Source organism: Python bivittatus, unplaced genomic scaffold (genome assembly GCF_059951505.1).
Source record: "Python bivittatus isolate LINGU-HERP-01145 unplaced genomic scaffold, Pbiv_v1 ctg000680_np1212, whole genome shotgun sequence".
Taxonomy (NCBI): Eukaryota; Metazoa; Chordata; class Lepidosauria; order Squamata; family Pythonidae; genus Python; species Python bivittatus.
In genome coordinates, this window is record NW_028277095.1 from 1,730,769 (window position 1) to 1,753,667 (window position 22,899).

Genomic DNA, 22,899 nt, shown 5'->3' on the forward strand with positions numbered 1-22,899 from the left:
ACTATATATTTCTGTCTCTGGATCTGATTACTGTTTGAGTAGATCATCTTTGAATTCTCAACATGCTTGGCAGTGCCTCACACTTACAGATTAGATAGGTAAAACTTTATTGTGGTCTTTGATGGAGATCCTTCACCTTGCCCATTTTCTAGTGTTCAGTCAATACATGACAGAGCTTCTCCCCAGGATCATGCTACCCTTCAAAGGGCTGCAGTTTAGGCAACTGATGGTAGTCTGATCATAAAAATTACTCTGAGTTTAGGACACTTACAGTATGTTGATCAGTGAATCAAATATTCAATCTCTTCCTCACCTCTCCATCTCTATTGCCAAAAGTTTTTAACTCCTCCCTGCTTTGGAGCAGCTAATGTGCTACCTCCATTTGCAAAACTATAGAGTTATGGAAGGACAAATCAGGGCTGAAATTTTGGAGAGGTTTTTGAATTGTGATAGAAAGAGTTGGGCAACTCTTTGCCCAGTGCAAGCTCTGCAAAGCACTGCATTTCACCCTGGATTTAAGTTTCGTTCCCCAGCAGAGTTAACACCTGTATGTAGATCAACTCCTACTCCAACAGGCTCATATTATACAATCACTCATTTCAGAAAAAGAAATCTGGGGACATGGGCATCTGCAGAAGGGCAAGGAGGGTGCAAGGAACATCATATGGAGCCATCTAGAATCAGCAGGTCCCAGCTCGGGAGCTCTTTGCTTTCTAAGTGTGTATACACACACACACACACACACACACATACACACACATAGATAGATAGATAGATAGATAGATAGATAGATAGATAGATAGATAGATAGATAGATAGATAGATTTGGACCTTTCTTCCCTGCAAACCATGGAGGACACTATATATATATATATATAGAAAGAGAGAGTGTCCTCCATGGTTTGCAGGGAAGAAAGGTCCAAATCTGAGTCCCTCACCTTAGTTATATCTCCCAACCAGTTAGTCCCTAACTCTTTTACCAACTCCTGCCAAATTACTATTTTTATTTTGTTCTCGCATTTGCCTTTTGGGGAATATTTTGTTAAAGTGCTGTAGTCATGAATGAATCTTCAGGATCCAGCACCTGCCCAGGGCATTTAGAAGTGAAACATTTGGGTTAGTAATGGTTGTATCTTGTCTCTATTTCCCATCTGTCTAAATCATGGATAAACACTAAGCACCACCCACTACTTTGTATGCTGTCACAGTAATGGTATGTACTCAGGGATAATCTACCACAGTTTCTCCTATTAGAGTACCATAGTCCTGCTCAGAAAAATAAACAAAATGTCCTAATGCATTACTAATCAAAACAACCAATCAACAAAAAATAGTTGTTTTCTAAGCAGTGGTGTAGAACACTTAGTGCTCCAAATGTTGGAGGTGACCTGACATTCACAGCAATCTCCAGCCAGCATGGGCAGTGTTGAAGGATGTTGGGAGTTGTAGTTCAGCAACATACGGAAAGCCTGAGATTCCTTGTCTCTTTCATAAAGTAAATGAATATAGAAGGTTGAGCTACAAGTAATGCATTAGTAATAGAGAGGAGAATTTGGATGGCTATTATTAGTAAGAACATTGGCAGTTACAAGAATGGCTTTTTTTTCAACCAATAATGTGCTGCAAAATCTGCTATGTAATCAATGGCTAGGTTTACACTAGGGCTGTGGAAACCTTCAAGGGGATGCTTTGCTCCAACAAAGGTTAAAATTAAACATACTTCCAAAGATCTTTGGTGAAATAATGCAACTCCCTTGCTTCTGCATTTTTCACTGTAATTAATCACAAACTTGTTCTTTTTCTTATTGTATATAGAGAATTCTATTCACCTAGTTGCCAACCAAAAATCAGGGGAACTGATTTCTCACTACTCTAATATTGTATTATATCCCAAACTAATGCCAACTTTTCAATTAGCAAGGGCTGCTCCCATGATTTTACTAGAAGCTTGATCAGTTGGATTCTCTTCCAAAGCAGGACACAAAACTCTGTTACTACTGCTCTGTGCTGTATTAAATAGCATCTTGAGCTATTTAAACTGCAGAGTAATCTCATGTTCCTGATGATCCATGAATAATCTCTTAAATCTAGAGAAATCCACAATATTGGGTTGACCTACCTGAGATTTTGATCTTTGGCCCATGAACTTGTTTCTTCCTTGCCTACCTCCAAAAGGAGAGAGGACAGAAATTGCATAAGCATTTTTAGTAGGATGCCTCCTACACACATCTGCTTCAAGTTACAGAAGGCAAAGAAAAAAATTGCTTGCAAGAACACACATTTCAGAGACAAATCTGTTCATTTTTTTCCAACCAAACACTTGCCATATTTTATCCATTTATAAATGCAGGACAAATGCCTTCCTTCCAGTTCCGGCCATCTTCCCTCTGCCCTGAACCTCTAAATGGGGTGGTGGTTCAGAGAGGAGTGGAAAATGGCCAATGTTCATTTTTCAAAAAGTTTTACAAATCATAATTGGATATAGAACAAAAAATTGGCATCTTTGTGAACTCTGCAAAATCTGCTCTTTATTTTTACTTATGCAGTTTGGATTCCATTCTTCCTTCATAGAGTTTCGGTAGTGGGCATAGAAGTGAAGGGACCCTGGAAAGCTATTTATTCAAACTCTTGCTTGATGCAGAAAACCCAGAATTAGAGTAGATGCAATCACTGCCCAACCAACCTCAGTTTGAAGACCTCCAGGAAGCAAAAGCTCGCTATCACAAAGAGAAGTTTATCAAATTATGCAATCTCTGGAGAAAGTGAATTGAAAAAGTTGGTGGGAGAGTTACTGTTCACACTGATTGGAATAACAGTTATCAAAACAGTGAGCCAATGTACAAAAAAGACAAGTTTCCAGCCCTTGCATAGAAAATGTGGGAGGAAACAGCCAAGAGTTCTGTCTCCATAAATTGCCTATATAAAGGTGTCTCATTTGAAAGTAGGGCACTTGCTGGAATTCTTGTGTTGTAACCTTAACCTTCTTTCTAATAAATACAAGTAATCAGGGCATTTGCTTTCTTGTTGCTTAGATTAACTCTTTCTGGTCTAGATTGCAAGGAAGATAGTCTGTCAGTATGTTTGTTTCTCCTGAGTTCCCAGTTCGCTGAATGGAACTGATTGTCAGACAATTGGAAGCCAATATGGAACAAATTCCTTGCTGAGTTGAAGGGATTAACATTTCGATCAGTTTTTAAGTAGGCCTTTAAAACACATCCTTTAAAGCAAACTTGCAATTGTTGCTGGTTTTATGTATTTTTTATTTGAAAATCTTTGGTTTTAATTCAAGTTCTGTTTTGATTGCACATGCCAAGAGACTTCAATAGCTGAGGGAGGGAGGGAGGGAGGGAAGGAAGGAAGGAAGGAAGGAAGGAAGGAAGGAAGGAAGGAAGGAAGGAAGGAAGGAAGGAAGGAAGGAAGTTCTTATTCAGATAATACACAACTGATTAACATAATTCATTGCTACAAATTGGCAGTATTCTCACAACCCATTTTAACCTGATTTTTGAACCATTTGCTGGTTTGCAATAAATGTATTAGATAATAATAATGTATTAAATGTATTAAATGTATTAAACTAACTAAACGGTTTTAGATCATACAACACACTAAACCAGTGCACTGTAGTGGTTAAGGTAGCAGACTAGTACTAGGGAGATATAGGTTCAAGTCTACCATCAGCCACAGGAGCTCCTTGAGTGACTTTGGGCCAGTCATTCTCTCACAGCCCAACCTCCCTTGCAGGTGGGGAGAAATGGGAAGAGGAAACACTATGTATGCCACCATGAGCTCTTGAAGAAAAGGCAGGACACAACTCTAACAAATGAACAACAATAATACTAATGAAAAATAACCAAACAAGCCATGATTAGCATGCTCCGTGAATGCAGATATCTGGGTGATCATTTTGAGACTTTCCAAGATTCAGATCTTACCACTCAAGCAAAAAGTCCATCTCACAGGGATGTTGCGAAGGTAAAATGGGAGGAACCAACTGTGCCACCACAAATATCCTTGAAGAAAAAGGAGATAATAAATCAAGAATGGGTAACAATTTTCAACCTGGGACATTTACTTTTCTTAACAGCCTCCAAAGTTTTCAGGAGTTATGACAGTGATGCAATGATATTACCAAATGAAGGCAAACTAAAAAGTCCCCCCCCCCTTTTTTTTTTAGGAGGGGGGATTTTTTTTCTTAAAGAAATAAAATAGAGATGTTAAGTTTCTCAGAATCTGAATTCACCTTTTTTTTTGCTTTACTTTTTTTACTAAAAAACAACAACAACATGCAAATCACGCTACCAGATGTTGCCATGATAATCAAGAGGTGTGAAAATTGAGGATATGAAGAAAAAAGACCAAGAAAAAAAGATAACACAGAAAAACAAAGATAAGGGAAGATGTAGAACAATCTGTCCCAATAAGAGAATATATGAGGTCATACATTGGACTGTCAGTTGCTAAGAGGCAATGGGAGGACTATTCAGCAGGTGGCCACATCTACCCAACTTTGGCAGGTCATAGAAGCTAAGCAAGATCAGGCCCAGGTATTATTTAGATGGAAGACCTCTTGGAAATTCCAGGGGTGGAAGATGAATGTAATCGCCAGGAATCAGGTTTGACTTGAAGATGAGATTGCTTGTGTGACTTCTTAAAGTGTCAGTTTGGCTGCCGTAGGGGTCCACAATAAGCCACAATGTCATCAGAAAGGCAACGCATGGTGTCACTGTGCACACGTAATCATGTAATTATATCATGATGTCCGATGTAAGTACATGAGTCTCATCATTCGCATGATGACGTCATGACACGCAGGTCATGCATTGCTACCCTATTGACATCTATGGTGGCTATGCTTTACAATAAGAAAATCCTAGCCAATCAATATAGATTGAGGGTCAAGATACAGGCCAAGTTACGTATTAAATATATATCATGCATTTTTGTGTATTTTAGGGTTAACTGAACCTGAAAGTTAGTTGTGAGGAAAGGGGTATTATGATATCAAAATGAAGAAAAAAACAGCAATCAGCAGATTAGAAATCAAGAAGGAAAAATCTACTTCAAGTGTTTTCTTTATTGACGTTATGAATTTAAAAGAATAATTTAGAAAGCATTTCAGAAAACTGTGTTTGCCAAGTAAATGTGAGAGTTTGCCAAGTACTGAAAGATGAACTGGTCAGTATCAAATTTCTCTCCATTTTTTTCAGATTTTTAAAATTTGCTTCATTCCATTTTCCCCCTCAGTCGGAGAACATTTCTTTTACAGTTTGTAAGAAAATTGATGCACGTGTCTATTCACTTCACAATATACATCACTTTTTCCAGCATATTAATTCTCCCCTTTATCTCACATGTTTGCAGATCGTTTTTAGGATTATGCACATTTTTCTTAATACTTTCCCTTAGATATTTCTCATCTGGCTTTATCGATCACCCATTTAAATTGCAGTTGTTTATCCAGTTGACTATCTATATTTATGCATTAAGCTTATATGCATTTTAGCTGATTTTATTAACCTGTTTGCATTGGGGAATTGTATTCCTGTTTGGAATTTGTTTATGCTTCATTCATTCATCCACATTTTCCCTTCATTGTTACATTGTGTAGGCACGTTTGGACTCAAAAGCCCATCATCGTATTTGGGAAAGTCTACATTTTAAAGGCCGATGTTTGTGCATTGTTACAAACTTAGTATGCAATCTTCTGAATTGGCGTTAAAATGAACATTGAACCTATTTCTTTCGTGCTCTGCACATATATGCAGTTGGAGTTTTGTAGCCAGTCTGACATTTTACAAAAGGAAGGGTTTGAAACCACAGGGGGAAAAAAATGGGGGGGCAACTCCAGATGCTCTCTACAAGCAGCCAGTTGGCCAGAGCCAATTCCAAAGACAGGGGAAGATATGTGAGGAAAGGTCTCCAAGTTCCAGGATTTGCAGAGCAAGTATGTATGAGCATGCATTCTGGCAAACAGCAATAATAATCCTGTTCCATGCATTGCCAAGAAACTTTAGCCGATGCAGGTGCAAATAGTTTTCCAATTCTGGCTCATTAAAATATGAATTTTGCAAAAGAGGATTCAGTTTGAACATCTGGGATTCTGGGGTTTGGGGATGGAAGCATGCTGCAGAAGTGGACAGGAGATACGCACGCACATTTATATGCACACCCACACACTGGAGCATACACGCAGGGCCTTGACTTCCAGGTCAAGAGGCTCAGTTTCAAGGCCTCGGAGTTGGTCCGGAACGGCGATTTGTGGGGAACTCACCAAACAATGCCAAACAACCAGAAATTAGCCCAAGAGTCTGCCGGTACAATCAACTGCTATTTTCATTGTTTCTTGGGCAAATTTATACACAGGCAGAAACACCTGGGCTGGCAGACAGCCCAGGTTTGACTAATTGCCAGGGGAGAGGATCAGCCGTTTGTCTTCAGTGGGGTTTCCTATACTGCTGGTCCAAACATGTGGTTTCACTTTTCCTGTCTCTCTGCAGGAAATGGCAGGACAGTGAAACACAGAATAAATGAGCTTGATTCGAAGAGGTTGCCTCCGCAGAGGCTGCACCAAAAATAATTGTCTTGTGAGACCCTTGTTAATAATGTAGATTATATATACTGTACGGTCTTCCGCAAATTGCAATTCTTTCTTTTCTCCCCAAGCCCTTATGTATATTAATGGAGAAGCAAGGAAGAAAGACGGAGCTGTATTTAAGAATTCTTTGTATTTTGGAGGAGGTGGGCGTATGCTTAGAGAAAACACAAACAACTCTTTGTGTAGTAGGCTTCTTGGGCTGTGAGCTCTTATATTCCCAAGCAGAACAAGAATTCCCTGTTCTAAGTTTCTAGCCCTCATTGGAGGACCTGGTGGCCACTGTTCATTAAAATCTCACAAACTAAAAGGAATCTTGGCAGATGTTTCAACTGTCAGAAGTGAAAACTTTCCATCTGTATCACATACAGTAGTTACCTATTTCATTTTCTAGCTAACGGTATGCCCAAGCAATAATTTCTCATAGTCTTCAACTACTGGAGTTGTGGACAATTTGGACATTGCAAATGGGGTTTGGGGGGAGAGTTAATAGTTTATTTGAGACTATGCCTATCTGAAATGCAGAATGCAGAGAGAAGATTTTTCTGGCAAAGATGTACATATTACTGTAGCTCCCCTCTGATTTGTATCATTGATTCAACTTGTATTGTTGAGTTAATCTGGATCAACAATTTAAATCAGTTGGAAAACCGAGTCCATGTAAGATCAAATCAGATCAATGAATCAAACTCCACCTTTCACATTTTCTCTCTCATGTGGTAGTTTATCTATCTGCAAGGAATGTCAGGAATGGCCCTTCTGAAAGTCAGCTTTAATTCATCATATGCAGCTCCCCTAAGATCTCAGTGGCATGGCTTTCCACGCATGCAACCAATCCGGAGGTTTGTAAATATTATATTTTACATGCAAAACCAACTTTTGACATCCCAGGAAAGGCAAATGGGTCGGGAAAAACACATGTTCTATCCATATTTGAGCGTGTTGGTCCTAAAACTTTGCCCAGTCAAACCCTCTGAGATAAGTCAGTCCCTGTAAAACCCAGCTAATAAGAAATAGCCTGGATAAATCAATCAAAGTTCACAAGAAGAGCCTTGATCAATCAAATTAAAAGTCTCTCCCAGGATGGAGAAGATAATTTCCCACTCCACAACTTAGTCCTTCAGGGCTAATGTTCTAGGAACCCCATTTTGGCAGAGGGAGGCATTGGAACTGATGGTGGGCGGTCCAAAACCAACAGCCAATGGAATTAGCTCACCTGCCTTTCTGTCGCTATGCCACCCCATGTCCCTCCTTCTGTTACAGAAGCTTTAGAGACTTTAAAAAAGAGATGAAAGTGTCTGTGTGTTGGTATAAGGATTTAACAAGGTAATAATCAACACTGTCTTACTCTTAATTTATTTATGTAATATATATTGCAATTCACTGGGTTAAAATCATATAGAAAAGGTAAACAAACAATGCAGAAAAACAACAGAAGCAGTATTACCAATATTATCGATGGTTATGATCATAATCAATACCCATTGTTTCTTACTCATACTTTTTCTTTCACTCACATGTCCTTTCATATACCTTCAGTCAAAGTCATCTATGCACACCTAGCCTTCCTCCCATCTATAAATACTTCCATTTGTACACACACACAACTATTCACTTTTATACATATTGCTCTACAGCCACCCATCAGACAGACTCTCAGATCCAGGTCTGGGATGCATTGTTTTAAGGAAGCTGTGAACGAAGTACCCCTTGAATGACATTGCAAAGCAAAATGGACACCCACTTCTACCCAGAACATTGAAAGGGCCATGATGCTTGGTTTTGCTCACAGCACTGGTGTCTGAATATGCACCATACATAAGCAGAAGGCACCTCCTTTGAGCAAGGCCACTAGTTATGGTGGATCGCTTACCATAACACTTCCTGTTTGGAGCATATCAGAAGTAAAGCATCAGAGGTCCTTTGCCTCCATTGCAGAAAACACAGTGACAAAGCAGAGCACCCTAGTTTGGTGCTCCTTTTGAAATGTGTTCCCTCCATCTTTAACGCACATGTTTGCAATTGTCACTTCCCAGACTCTAGAGCTGAACCGAAATACAGTTTATATGATGAAATCCACATTTTTCTGAACTTTGAAATGCAGGGCTCCCATTAAAAATATATGCAAAAATGTATGTATTAGGAGAAATTGTGGGAAAACATAGAGAGGGAATTGCACACCAAGAGGTCTATATCATGGGGAGCACTGGTATGAAAATTTATCCAGATTTTTCTGTGAACTGGAAAAAAATGGTTGAAGACACTGAGTGCAAACCTTTTAAAAACACCTCTTTAGAATGGGTGTTTCACTCATCACCAATTTATGCAGATTTAATAAAACCTCATACAATTAATTGATTAAGATGGACTGATTGATTAAGACTACTTGAATTGAGAGGCAGGCTTCAAATATACATTTGGGGGAAATGCAATTTGTAACTAGAAGAGGCGGTAAGTTGGATGAAAGATTTTCCTGGCTCATTTGTCAGTGATCTCTATTTGGAAAGGCATCAACAACAGTAATAACCCAAGAGGGTCTAGGTAGGTGGAACTCAGAATCACCTTCCCAAGGCAAATTGTAAGACAAGACCTGACACAAATCAATAGCAGGTTGGGGCTAATTCACACCAAATGTTTTCACAGGCTTTTCTGATCAACCACAGAATTGCAACGAACAGAAGAACGGGCAGTATTATCCAAGGTATGTGTCCTTTGCAACTTCCATCTGAAAATCAAGGTAACAATACACATAACTGCTGCCTGTGAGATCCCTGCTCAGAGCCTATGCTGGGAAAATAATTCAAACTCCAACAAACTAGAATGAAAAAACAAAGAAAGAGTCACTGTTTTAAGGCCTTTCAACCAAGAGGTCAAAATCAACTGCCAAGATCTTTTTTGATGGCACCCATGAAATTAAGTCCCTAGGACACCTCTACTTCTGGATGGTGGTAGATTTATGTTCCCAGGGATGATACTAACTGGGACCACTATTTAGAGGAATATTTGGAATATCTTAGATTAGTGGTACACTGCATCTTGTACATTCAAAGTATCTTGGGTTAGATCTAGGCATCTTCAATTACAGCAGAAATGGATAGGCAACCAGTGTACCTATAGATACCTTTGTTACCCTTTGCCAGGCTTACTGCCCTGTGTGACTCTAACTTATAATGTTTGTATGCACACACAGGAATGCAAAAAGAGGAAGCTGATTTGCTGCAAAGTGAAGCACCAGCCATTAGCATCATCTTTATTTATAAGGTCACAGCAAGTGGCAGCACAGAGCAATCTAATTAAAAAAAAAAGTTAGGGTTAGCACGTGAATGGGAGACTGCCAAGAAATCTTGGATTATAAACTAGATTGAGAAATTGGAAAGCCTTCCCAGAAGAAAGTATATTGTTGCCAAGATGGATGGATTACATGGGTGTGGACATCCACACCCATCAAGTCACCAGGCATCAAGTTTGATTGAAGGAGTCTTTACCTCCATCATGTTGTCATGTTGGAGGATTCAACCAGGGAATTTCTCAGCTGCTGTCAATTTACAGCATCTTACGTGGAGGGATAAGGACTGATGGTTTTAACTGAGCTCAGAAAGATAAGTGCACATAGATTGGGTTGTTGTTCAGTCGTTAAGTCGTGTCTGACTCTTCGTGACCCCATGAACCATATTGCGCCAGGCCTTCCTGTCCTTCACTGCCTCCCTGAGTTTGCTCAGTTTCATGCTCATTGCTTCAGTGATGCTATCTAACCATTTCATCCTCTGCCGTCCCTTTCTCCTTTTGCCTTCAATCTTTCCTGCTTCCAGCATTCTGGAGTTTCTGTATTCTTTCAGCCTTGGTTGTCCTAACAGCCACTGTCCCCAGCTGGATTCAGGATGTGAAAGTCTCAGGCAACAGTGGAATCAAAATCTATTGCTGAAATTAATCTGGGACACCCACTATTGCTTCTCTCTCCACCCCTTGATCTTCAGTTCCCATCCTGATCACCAAAATTGTTGAGGAATATCCAAGTGAAACAACCAACAAATTGGAAAGAGTTAATAAGGTACACTTCTTTAAAAAAGAAGAAGAAGAATGATCATCAAGCATTTCTCCAGAAGGAGAAAAGGCACTTGGATAGAAACAAGAACAGAATATGGGCTAGAGAGGGAGAAGAGCGAAGCCCCCAGTTCATGTTCTGTAACTGGCTAGACTTATAGCAGCTGTTAGTGCATCCATGACAAATTCCCAGAATTCCAGATATTCATTAGCCCCAAAAGATTGTCTTTTGAATTAATGTTGGAAAAGATCGTTGGTTGTCAAAATGGGACAGTCCTGGGCTAATTGAATCAAACAATGGAGAAGGCAGTTTCATATGTTCATATTCCCTTATGAATAGCTATTCATTATGAATTGGTTACATTGCTAATCCATTCTTTAGCTGAACATACACTAGTCATATACAGACTTACCTAGATGCACTGAGGCCCTTCCACCCAATAAAAAATTAATTTCATAAGCAAAACATGTCATCAGTTGCAGATTTTTTTTCTCTCCCTTTTAAATTGAGAGTTAAAATCCCTGAACCTTGATCATGAAAAACTAATCTCAGGGAGCAAAATTAAAGCTTTGGTGTTGTGTAAAAGAAAAAAAAATAATGTTCTTGTCCTTGGAATCTTGGAACAGTGTAATGTACAATCTCTATGCTGAGTTCTACATTATCTTTCCATAGGAAACAGGCACATTTGTAAAATTAGTTCGCCAATGCATTCTAGCTCTGTAAAATAATACTTAAGGAGGGACTGGACTCCTTAATCCTTTGGTCCTCCTAAATCCTATTCTTGGATTGGAGCGTTTGAAAGTCTATGAGAAAGAACAGAAGAAATGGTGCAATGAACCTGCGTTATAGCTTTATCTCCACTGAGACATGCAGCTTTTGACATTTTGAGACTCCACTGTAAAAGATTGCCTCTTTACGAGAACCACCTGTCCAAAATGACAGCTTGTTCCTTTAACTTCAGAACATATTTTTAAAGTTAATTTACCGCTTTTTTTAAAAAAAAAAGCAGGAGGAAAGCAGACTTTCCCCAGTTTTTAACAATAACAATTAAGATCGGTTCCCCTTCCCTTCCAAATGTGGTGCCTGTTTCAAATAATCCTAGCCTTTATTTGTAGTCTATTTCAAGGAGCTTTTTATTTCCTTGATCAGCTGAGAATGTATAATGTTTTGATTGCATTCGTTTGTGGGGGAGGTTCAATTTATGTCAAGGTTTTTCACACGAGGCTATCGAACCCATCATCCTGGTAGGGTGGACAGGGTTAGGATAGGCTGGGCTGTCGTGATCATCCACGGGGCGGGTGAAAGGCCCCAAAGGAAAGGGAGAAACAAAATACAATATTGTCCTTTTCTCATTTTGAACAGACAACGAAGTCAAGGAGTTAGCAAACAAACCATAAGATGTTTTGCTTTTGTTTTTTAATTGAAAGCAAGAAGGTAAGAATTGCTGGGCTGTTTCAGGCCAAAAACTTATTGAATCCAGAATTCTATTCCCACAGTGGGCAAAGATAATCATAGGAGGCTCACCAACACAAGATTAGGATTAGTTGTACCCTCCCACTTATTAATCCTAGCGATACTTGGAAAATCACTACTTTGCACTTATGTTTTCAGTGGGACACCATCCCACAGACCTAGATAGATTTTGACAGAGAAATTGTCCTGTTCCCGTTTTTTTGCTTTAATTTTTGTGGTGAATTTAAATTGAATTCTAGGTATTGCATACTGCCAAACCCAAGAATGAACACCACATCCATTTTAAAAGTAATAAGAATGGAATATCTAATATATTTATGCAAATCAGGCAAACTCCAATTGGATCACTGATTCCGTTCAGAAAATCAGGCTGATTTGATAATTCATATCAGTTCAGAAAATCAGTCCAATTCACTTTAGACATTCAGGGCTGTCATTGTGTGAGCACATTTGAATTGATATAACTGGACAAAATTTAGCAATGAGATTGTGTATAAATGTTTTGAGCAGAACATCACTTTCCATGGTGGATAATCCTCCTCCTCCTCCTCCTCCTCCTCCTCCTCCTTCTTCTCTCCCTCAATTTCTTTCTATTATATTTTGATCCCCAAGTTTTGGAAGTTTTCAAAACACTAAAAATAAAAAAAACCAAATATACAAATATAAGAGGGGGAAATATTCAGCATGGTAATAGCATACATGAAGAGGAACTTGGAACTGTTGTGTTGATCAAAAGCTGAATATGAACTAGCAATGTGATGTGATTGCTAAAAAACAAATGAAATGCAACGTGTGATTTGGGCTTCAGGGTTTTGGCATATAACAGCAAAGAATGAATGACTTACTCTCCCTGCTCCCTACCCCCAAAATAAAATAGAGCAGGGAGAGTAAGTCATTTCCCTTTTACATATCAGGGAAGGGCGCAGCAGAAAAAGAAACCCTGACTCCACCCAGAATCACTTTCCTTCCCTTTCCCTCCACAAAGGTGAAGAACGCAACAGATCGTTTTACGCTATGCAGCCGTGTTGGTTCTCCTGCCACACCAGTTGCAATCTTGGCTTCTTTCTTTGGTACGTCTGAGCTGTTTTGACATGTTTATTTGTTTAATTTGTTTATTTTGACTAGCTCTGATTATAATTGGCAGCCAGGCACAGAATTAACATCAGACAGTGTCTTCAACTTGTCGGTTGCAATAATGCAAAAGGCGTGCAAAAGCAACACTTTTCTGAAGAAGTGACAATTCTTAGAGTTGGTTGAGTTCCACTGCAGCTTCATGCCTTGCTGGAGAGGGGAAAAAGGGGGACAGGAGATCAGAAGGGCCGAAAGACGACAGCCTGATTTTGCAGGCAATCAGTTCAGTAGAAAATATTCTTCCTGTCGATGGATTAGGACTTCTGGACCTTTTTAAATAAATGGGATTTATTGTTGCATTGGGCACAGTAACGTTCTCATGATCAAAAAAAAGATGAGCCATCACTAAATTAAAGAAAAGTTAGGGGTTCACCAGTTTAAAAGCTTGCGTAGCAATGCATCAGCAGAATGGGCATGGATTTCCACAAAAAACATCATTTTGTAATGAAACGCATACCCTGATTCTCTTATTTATTTAGATTTGGAATAAGCAAGCTGTGGCTGAAAGGCTGGAAGCGATCCTTAAACCTGTTCTTTGTGACCTTTGGAACCCGTTTTATGATTGTTAGAAGCTAAAAGCATAGTCACCCACCATTTGGAACTGAGAAACAGATGAACACAGTAATGTCATCTCTAAAATTGGTGTATCAAACTTCAGAAGTAAAAACCCCTCCCCAAACTCCCCCCTAAACACATTTGATGTGGCTCCAACCTAGTGCCAATAATGGCTCTTGGTAACCAAATTTCACCACCCTTGATTAACATCATGTTCATTAAACAGAGCTCTGGAGATAGGGGGTCAATAGAGTTAATTACTCCAAGACTAATTTGATGGAAGGTGGGGAGAAATCCATCCAAAGGATGGCTCAGTATTTAAAATTATCAGAAGGATCAATATTTTTCATTCAAGTCAGAAAAACCAATTGCCTAAATCTCAATTATTATTTCAGTTCTTCAGGCTTGCGTAAACAAAGTCCCATGGACTGCACCATTGACCTGAGTGGACAAAAGAATGAATTGAACTTCCATTGAGATAAGAGCCCCGGTGGTAAATCTGGGGGAAGGAGGGTAAAAAAGTGTTTTTGTTTTTGTATTGTTTTGTTTACAGGCTCCTCAGAACCATAAGAAGATTTTGGATCTTCATAAAAGAGGTTTTTGGTCCCGATAAAAGACAAAATCTCTTCTGAAATTGCTTTTACCACTTTCATCTTAATCTCACCTTGTAATTTACACCCACATATGTCATGCTATTCATTTTTGGTAGAAACAAAGTTAGGTAAAGCTCAGAAAAGTCATAAGAAATAGCAAGACAAAGAAAGTAAAGACCTGAGATATGAAAAAGAAATAGCTAAATGACCATTCATTGTACATTCCCATACCTTTCCATCTTGATTTCCACCATATTCATATATTTCATTTACTTTGCTTTTTCAGGTATCTCACCCATCTGTTCATGAGCAACTCCATCCCACCACAGACTTCCCCTTTCCCTCAGCCATTTTCTCTTTGATAGATAGATGATAGATAGATAGATAGATAGATAGATAGATAGATAGATAGATAGATAGATAGATAGATAGATAGATAATTACAGTCATAGACCAATTCAAAAACAAAAAGGTTTTTTGTTTTGCAATTTGATCCTCATTCATTCTTCTTTCCTTCTTGTCACTCACTTTTGCATTCGTTCAGCATCCTTTCATTTTTAAGCATCTCTCACCTTCCAGATCTTATGTCCTCCCATTCTTAGAACATTCAACTTACTTTTGTGTTTCTCCTGACATACCCAATTCTCACTTCCATATAACAGTGGGGACAGAAACATGTTCTTGTACACAGCCGTGTGTCCCTTTTGGCAAACAGTCATTCCTCATTACAGAACATGTAGTGCCTGCTACGTTTCCATCAACATTGGCACATCTTAACATTTCTCCATTTTCCCATTTTTAAATTAAGCTACACAGATTCATCTTCTTGTTCTAAGTTTTCATCATTTATGTATAACTTGCTATTACTCAACTTTCATTGCCAAACACAATTACCTTGGTTTGCTGTTATGTTTCACTGTGTTTCAGATATATAGTCTCCACTGCACATACAACCTATTGAACACTCACTGCTACTCATTTGGGGTCTCAGCCAACATCACGGCATTGTCTGCCTACAAACATACAAGCCCATTCACATCCCCAAGCAACACACCTCTAAAGTCACCACAGCTATTCCTTATACATTTATCTATGAACATATTAAACAACTAAGGGAACAACACACATCTTTGTCTTACTCCCTGATCAATTTTGAATAATTTGCTAAGCATTTCATTCATTCTCACACATGCTTTACAAGTATATACCACACTTGTCACATTCAGTAACCAGCCTTCAATTCCACACTTGCACAAAACATTCCATAATTCAAGTCTATTCACTTTACTGTATGCTTTTTCTAAATTAACCAACATACAATAAACTTTCTTTCTCATATTCATGCATTTCTCAGTGGACTACCGAACAGCAAAAATCTGGTCTGCATCTCCTGCTTAGCATAAAACCGTGCCACACTTCCGAAGTTTTGCTCACGGTCACCTCTTGTAGCCTTTCCATCAAAATTCTGCCAAATGCATTCCCAGGGACATTTATAAGAATGGCCCTCTCGTTTTTGTGTTCACTCTTGCTATCTTTCACTTTATACAGTGGAACAATAGCAGCATTCTTCCAACTGTCAGGCCTAATACAGCCTTCACACACATGTCGAACAAGTCATAAGCAAACTACATCCATATTTTAATCTTTCTCCAGTTACACCATGTACTCTTGCAGCCTGACCATTTGTCAACCTTCTCACAGCCTTTATGATTTCCTTTTCTTCATATTTTTCTGGATGCTAACATTTGTAGCATTTCTTTCCATTCCCCTCTTCAGCAAACACCATCACTTCCATATAAATCTCTGAAAAACTCCTTCCAACATTGTCTCATCTCAGCTTCATCCCAAATTATTTCATCACTGTTATTTTTAATTCCACTCTCTCAGCGGGTGATTTCTTGTTTAGCCCTCTTCTCACACTCCTAAAATATTTGTTATTTCAATCAGAATAATGAAAATTATTCTTTTCTCTGCCTCTTTTAATCTTAACAGTTTCTTATTCTTATTCATGATATTCTTTGCAGCTATCTTTCTGCCTACACATGATATCTTTCAGTCTCATTTTTGCAGCATTCTTCTATATTCAATTTTTTCTCATCCACAGCCTTGTTCACTTCATCCTTCCACCAAGCATTCTTATTCGTACTTCCCATTAGCTTAATCCCCACACTTTGGTGGCATTCGGTAACACAATTCTTTTCACACTTCTCCATCTTCTTCCCTTAGGTCCACCTCCCATTCATCCTATGGGGAGAATAAATTATCTTCTAATTTTTTTTCATATAGGCCCCATACATGCTTTTCCCGCCATCATTTTACTTTCATTTTATTCCTTTTCTTCCCTGTCCATTTTTTCCTAAGCTCCAGTCTTGAAACTACCAAGAAAAGCTCTGTCTCACATTCAGAACTTCTCATTACCCTTGTACCCCTTTACTACTTCTTGTTTATCAGAAAGAACCAAATCAATTATGTTTTAGATTTATATTCATTCCTATGCTATGTGCATATATGAGTGGATTTATGTTTAAACTGTGCTCAGAACAGAACTTTTTCTAAGCATATACTCACCAAATAACCATCATTCTCATTCATTCTTAGGTTTCTGAATGATCCATATGCTTTTTCTGTACTTTCTCATCTCATTCCAACCCATCCATTTATATCATCTGACAAAAGGATTTTTTTCCCCCCAACTACATTTGTTTAAATATTGCACAATATTTCTCAAAGTTATCTAGTTCTCCCATTATTACCATTCATTGGAGCATAATATGTAACTATCATCACGCTATGGATTCCTACTTTCAGACACATCCACAGCAACCTAGATGGCACCAATTCATACTTTTAAACATATATTTAGCCCTCTGATGCATAATTGAACTTACATTTTCACTTTCCTATATGTATCCATCAACTCTACTCCACAATATCTCACCACCTTCATTCAAATGTATTACACTCTTCCCACTTCTGTTAGTTTCATAGACACATAACAGAAACATAATATATCTACTTTTCTTTCTTTCATTTCATTGTCAATTCATGCCCCTTACCATTTATTTCTCTTACATCCCTTGTCATCATGTTCCATATGTCATGATAATTTTGAGATGGGCCCATAAATATTGGCCTCCATTGCCCATCATGGTTTTAGTCAACTAAAGCTGTTACATAATGCTTTTTATTAAATCATAGAAGGAATAGCTTATGTTACCAGTCTTAGTTATTCCTGTGCCATATGCACATTCCCTACCTGTCTATTCTAACACATTTTGGCCTCTGTTCCACAAACACAAATAAATCCAGCTTTACCTGAAGCGCAGTCATTCTATTCTGTATACAGCCTGTGGTCTCTAATTGATTTAAGCAACTTTGTATGTTAGACTTGGATTTATGAACTTCTTTCTCCCATGCGTACCTACCAGAATCTTAAGGTCATCTACCAAAGCCTTCCTTGAAATGTCTCCTTCTCCTGATGTTCAAAAGGTGACCACAAAAAATAGAGAGACGCTGTCTTTGTGGTGGTCCTATAATACTGAAATGGTCTCCCAACAGAATCCTCCTTGCCACCCACAATGCTTACCTTCTTCTTCTTCTTCTTCTTTTTTAACTTTTAATAAAATAATCCTCCCTGCCACCCACAATGCTGTTTTTTTGGCTCTCACAGAAGCACTCTCATTTTTCCCGGGCTTTTTAATATTTTATACTTGCGAGTGATGTTTATGTAATTAAAGTCTGTCATGTAAAATTAAGTCTTCTCATTATAGTCCACACAGTTTTGTTCACGATCTGGGGTCTTTTATCCATTTTTAAAATGTGCTCGATTGGATTGTTATTGCTTTCTTTTTTTCCTTAGGTATATTGTACAATACCTAGAGAAATAATGTTATGAGATATTGAAGAAACAAAATAAGATAAATGTCTCTTGGCATCTCTTCACCAATCCCCATGAAAGACAGAATCTGAAGTGTTTGGCTTGCAGTCAGTTAACAGTGTTGCTGTAAACAGAGAAGAAGCTACACATTTCCCAATCATGCCACCAGCAAGACAAGCAATTCGGATGTGCTATTGCACTGCATATGGTCTACAGCCTCACACTTTTCATCGGCACCTAAGTAAATGGTGATGCTAGCAACCCCTCCTTCTGTCATACAGACAATACAGCATGTGCCCAGAAAATCTGGGTAATTTTCTGTTGCTTACGAACTGCACGCTCTGATCTGCTTAGCTGAAGATTGCACATACGTGCAAATGCACCCACACACAGACTGTAGGCACCATTCTCTGTGCTCATTGATGCCTTTCCTATCCCTTTTTCCTCCATACTGTGATTCCCCAAGTTGTGTCCACTTTGGACACAACCAGCTTTTGAACCCACAGGAGACAGTATCAGTAGCCAACTTTTGCCCTTCATTTAGAATCTGTTACCAACTAAGAAAAATTTCCCAAGGCGAAAAGTCAATCCATGGGTTTTCTCTGTGGTTTTGCTTAAGTATCAATCAATCAATCAATCAATCAATCTTTATTACAGTCATAGACCAGTACAAAGCATAAGTTTATAAAACAAGCATAGTCAAACTTGGAATGTTAACAGCTTGTAGTGGGAGGCATGTATATTAGAATACACTTATTACCTGTTCAGCTCAACGAGTGAGGTCTAGGATATAGCCTATGTTGTTTATACTAACTATGTACTAACTATGTACAGATTAAAAATATATTAAATGTAAAGTATAAAACTTAAAAGTCTACAGTAGAATCCAGATGTCCAACTTTTTTTAGACTGAGGACAGTCCTTACATAGCCTGCCTGAGGGCCACCCTCCAAAATGTAGGTGAGGCCAGAACAAAGGGAGGGCTTGGCCAAAAGTTTTAAAACCCTAAATGAAATCCATGCAGTGTAATTAATAGGGATACAACACCTTGGATATCCATTCATCTCCTCCTTTTGTCGCATTTCCCAGTGCAATACTCAGGGAAGCTCTAAGGCGAACACAAGCAAATCAAGAGCCTCTGATAGAGCACCCAAGTTAGATTCTGAAGGACCTCAGGAAATAAGAAGACGCACCTAACAGATTAGACACAGAGACCAGGAGATGTTGTTTCACCAGTAGCGACAAGAATGATACAGACCTTAGGTGATTCAGAAGAATAACCCCCACAAACAATAAAGTTACATTATCTCACCCTGTCCTCGATCTCAATTTATTTGTGAATACAACCAAGCCTTTCCTCTAAGATTCTTATCATATATCTGCTGGGTAAGATTCTATGCTGGGAAAATTGATGGATTCATACCGGATTGTAGCCTAAACATAAGAAGTCCCCACTGAACTCAGTATGAATAGCTGGTCAGGATCCCATAAAAATCACTGATTCCACTGACTCTTAAATGAAACAAATACATCTGGACCTGATCCAATATATATTTGAAAGTCTTCTCATTCAGATTTCGGCTGTTCATCTTTTCTGGGAAGAAGCTACTCAGAGTCCTCTGGAGTGGGCAGCCTTAATAAATTTGATAAAATAAATAGAATAAAACTATATGCTGAACTAGCTAAACCTTCAGTTTGCTTCAGAAACTATTCAATGGGACAGATTGAATAGTTACACAGATACACAGAAGCACACCATATGGGCTTCCTTTTTTTTTAACCCCTTGCCATACTCCTCACCCTAGAACAACCTGTCCTTCTTTGAAAAGCCAAGGAATGTCTTATTTAAATGAATTATCTCATAGAAAATACTATAATAAACCACTTAATCAAAATCAACAATCCAGTACTGTTCCTTACACTGAGAAATTGAGTACTTAATGTTTCTTACCTTTTAGACATCTAAGACCTTGAAAATCCTAACAAAATGGCAAAAACATGGCCAAAGGGGGGAAATGTAGCTCAGTAGATGTCAACTAAAAAGCAAGGTGATAAAAAAAAAAATCAGGAAACACGCATCATGACATCTTGATGCAAACCCTGGCCTTTCCTACTTGCATTCTGACATCAGACACAAACATGTAAGTCACAGGGTGTGTGTCATGGCATAAGGACATAAGCTTGTCTCTTGCTTCCCTCTGGATATGTTAACATTTTAAAAGAATGTTAAATCAGTGAATTGACACAACTGAATGGGAGTCCATGGCTTTGGATGGAAGTCTGCCTATTTGCCTAGGACAGAGAATGAGAGAGAGAAATATAAGTTGGGTGGTGGAGAACATTCCATCAGGACATGAAGGGGAACAGCAGGGAGCAAACTTCCTAATCTGTTGATAATACCCTAAGAAGTTGGGCGAGTGAGAAATGGGCGCTTTGCAATGGTTACCCCAAAGATGGTAGTCATTTTATATAAATAAAGATGACAATGATGTTTTGTAACATGTCAGCTTCTCATTTAAATAATGTTTAAATCAGGAGGGATGGGCATCCATAGACTTGGGATGTTTATCCCTCCTCCTTACTGTCCTTGAGGAGAAGACTTCTAGGACTCCAATGAATGGCCCTTTGGAGTCCATGAAATAAGGCAGGATCTAAACAGGGGTAGACAATTCAGTTTCTTCCAGAAATACTGCCTACTGCTGTTTCCAAAGCAGGATGAATGACATCCTGAAGCTGTACTCCTAAAACTAATATGTTAACTCAGGACAAAACCTAAATTTAATTCACATTTGCATTTAATTAAATACAGCTCATATGAATATTTTTCAGGCATGAATTTCATAATGTCTTCTTTCAATTACATTAAAATGTAGAACTTGTAATAACTTTTGGAGGTCTCTGAAGCCCACACCCAAGGCTTTGTAGAACCTCATGCAATTCTGGGACTGAAGGAAGATAAGGACCTACCAAAGTTATCCCAGGTATAAACTTTCAATCTATTTACATCCTTGGCTGTTTATTTCAATTTAATTTAAATTAAAAGAGAACATCCTTTGGACAGCACCTATTTAAACAACAGAATCCCATTATACCTGACTGATATCACTTCAAACGGTCAGTGATAGGATTGCACCTTTAAATATAAGTCAACTTTTTCCCAGTTGAAGTTCACCCTTAATTATAAGAATGAGAACTTTAGTAGGTAGCTCTCTGGTGCCACCCTATGGCAATCCTATTGCACTAACTCAGAAATAGGAGATAAATCGAAAGCCCTCTATAAGGATATTAGAATTGGTATCTTTAAAAGTGCTAGGAGTTCAACAGTATTTTTGCTGTTGCTTGCTGTATTTACACCATATGGAAACTGTTATTGCTGTGTGAAGCTTTGATCTGGAGAATCAATCTGAAGAAAATCCTAGAGTCTTTGAATCAAACTGACTCTTTGAATTGGATCTATAATATACTGTAGATCACCTCAGATGTTGCTGACTCAATATGGACGCAGAAAATATTTTTTTAAAAAAATGAACTGGAAAATTGAATCAACTGGATTTGACACTTTGAATCAAAGCATCGAATTGTCAAGTTGGACTGGATGAGCAATCTAAATGAAACGGACAATTTCAGTCCGTTCAAAGCTACTTCTTGGCATAACCTTGAAAATATTATCTTTGCGCTAGCTGCAAGCACATAACAGCAAACACGGTAGGAACACCGTGTTCCTCTTAAGGAAAAACATGATGGGAAAAGCAGCAAACAATAGAAAGGGACGAAGATTTTTAAAAGTGCATTTAAAGCCAAGTCACTTCAAACATAAGGAGAGGCAGCAGGATATCTTAATAATATTTGCAGTGCCACTGCAGATGTTATTGCTGGCGCTTGTTCATCATGAGAAAAGAATCATCCAGAGAGTATTGTATTTCAAAGATTAAATAAGAAAAAATGAAAGCATGACCAAGGAGGAAGCGTGAATATTATAGAGATAAGTATATACATGCAGTAATAAAAGAACATCTCACTTCAGATCACGTTCTTTCTTTCCTTCTTTCTTTGCTTTCCAATTCAAGATTTCCAAATTCCAGATTGTGATTTGCAGGGTATTAGAAACATTGAATTAGATTGCAACTGGCATAAAGCAGATGATGACAGACTTCAAATTCCTCAGATATAGGAGTCTCAGTACCATGGTGGTTGTAACACTTGCTCGGCACGTAGAATGTGACTAGTTCAAAACCCAACCAGGAACACGAAAGCCACAATTAGGTAGTGACTGAGATATTAGATATCACATGGGGAATACCAGATTCTAGTCTACCCTCAGCCACAGTTGATCCCTGGATGACTTGGAGTCAGTCTATCTCTCTCAGCACAACTTATCTCACATGGTTGTCATGGGGAAAAATAGATTTTGTACTACACTGAAGTGTAAGAACAAATAACAACATTATATCTAAATTGTTTCAATCTGTCTGGGATAGAATCCAGAACATGCTCGCTTGAGCAAGCCCATTTCTACTTCTCCGTTGAACTCCTTTGATGCTGGAGCATTGCAGCTTAAATTTTTAGAAGTATCAGACCGATGAGTAGCAGGAAAGGAGGACAAGTGTTTGCTGCTTTGCCTGTCATTTTCTTT

General features: G+C 38.5%; 1 long non-coding RNA gene across 3 annotated transcripts in view; it reads right to left on the reverse strand.

The window, feature by feature from the left end:
* Positions 1-22,570, reverse strand: part of LOC148214397 (uncharacterized) — a 36,505-nt gene extending 13,935 nt beyond the window's left edge. The window contains exons 1-4 of one of the 3 annotated variants that reach the window (XR_015798121.1): positions 22,286-22,570; positions 20,218-20,302; positions 3,936-4,013; positions 2,120-2,162 (exon numbers count right to left, since the gene is read on the reverse strand). This is a non-coding gene — a long non-coding RNA (uncharacterized LOC148214397). Of the gene's footprint in view, positions 1-2,119; positions 2,167-3,935; positions 4,014-20,217; positions 20,303-22,285 lie in introns of all 3 variants that reach the window. The other 2 variants (XR_015798119.1, XR_015798120.1) reach the window with 2 other exon arrangements.
* Between the last annotated feature and the right edge of the window lie 329 nt (positions 22,571-22,899).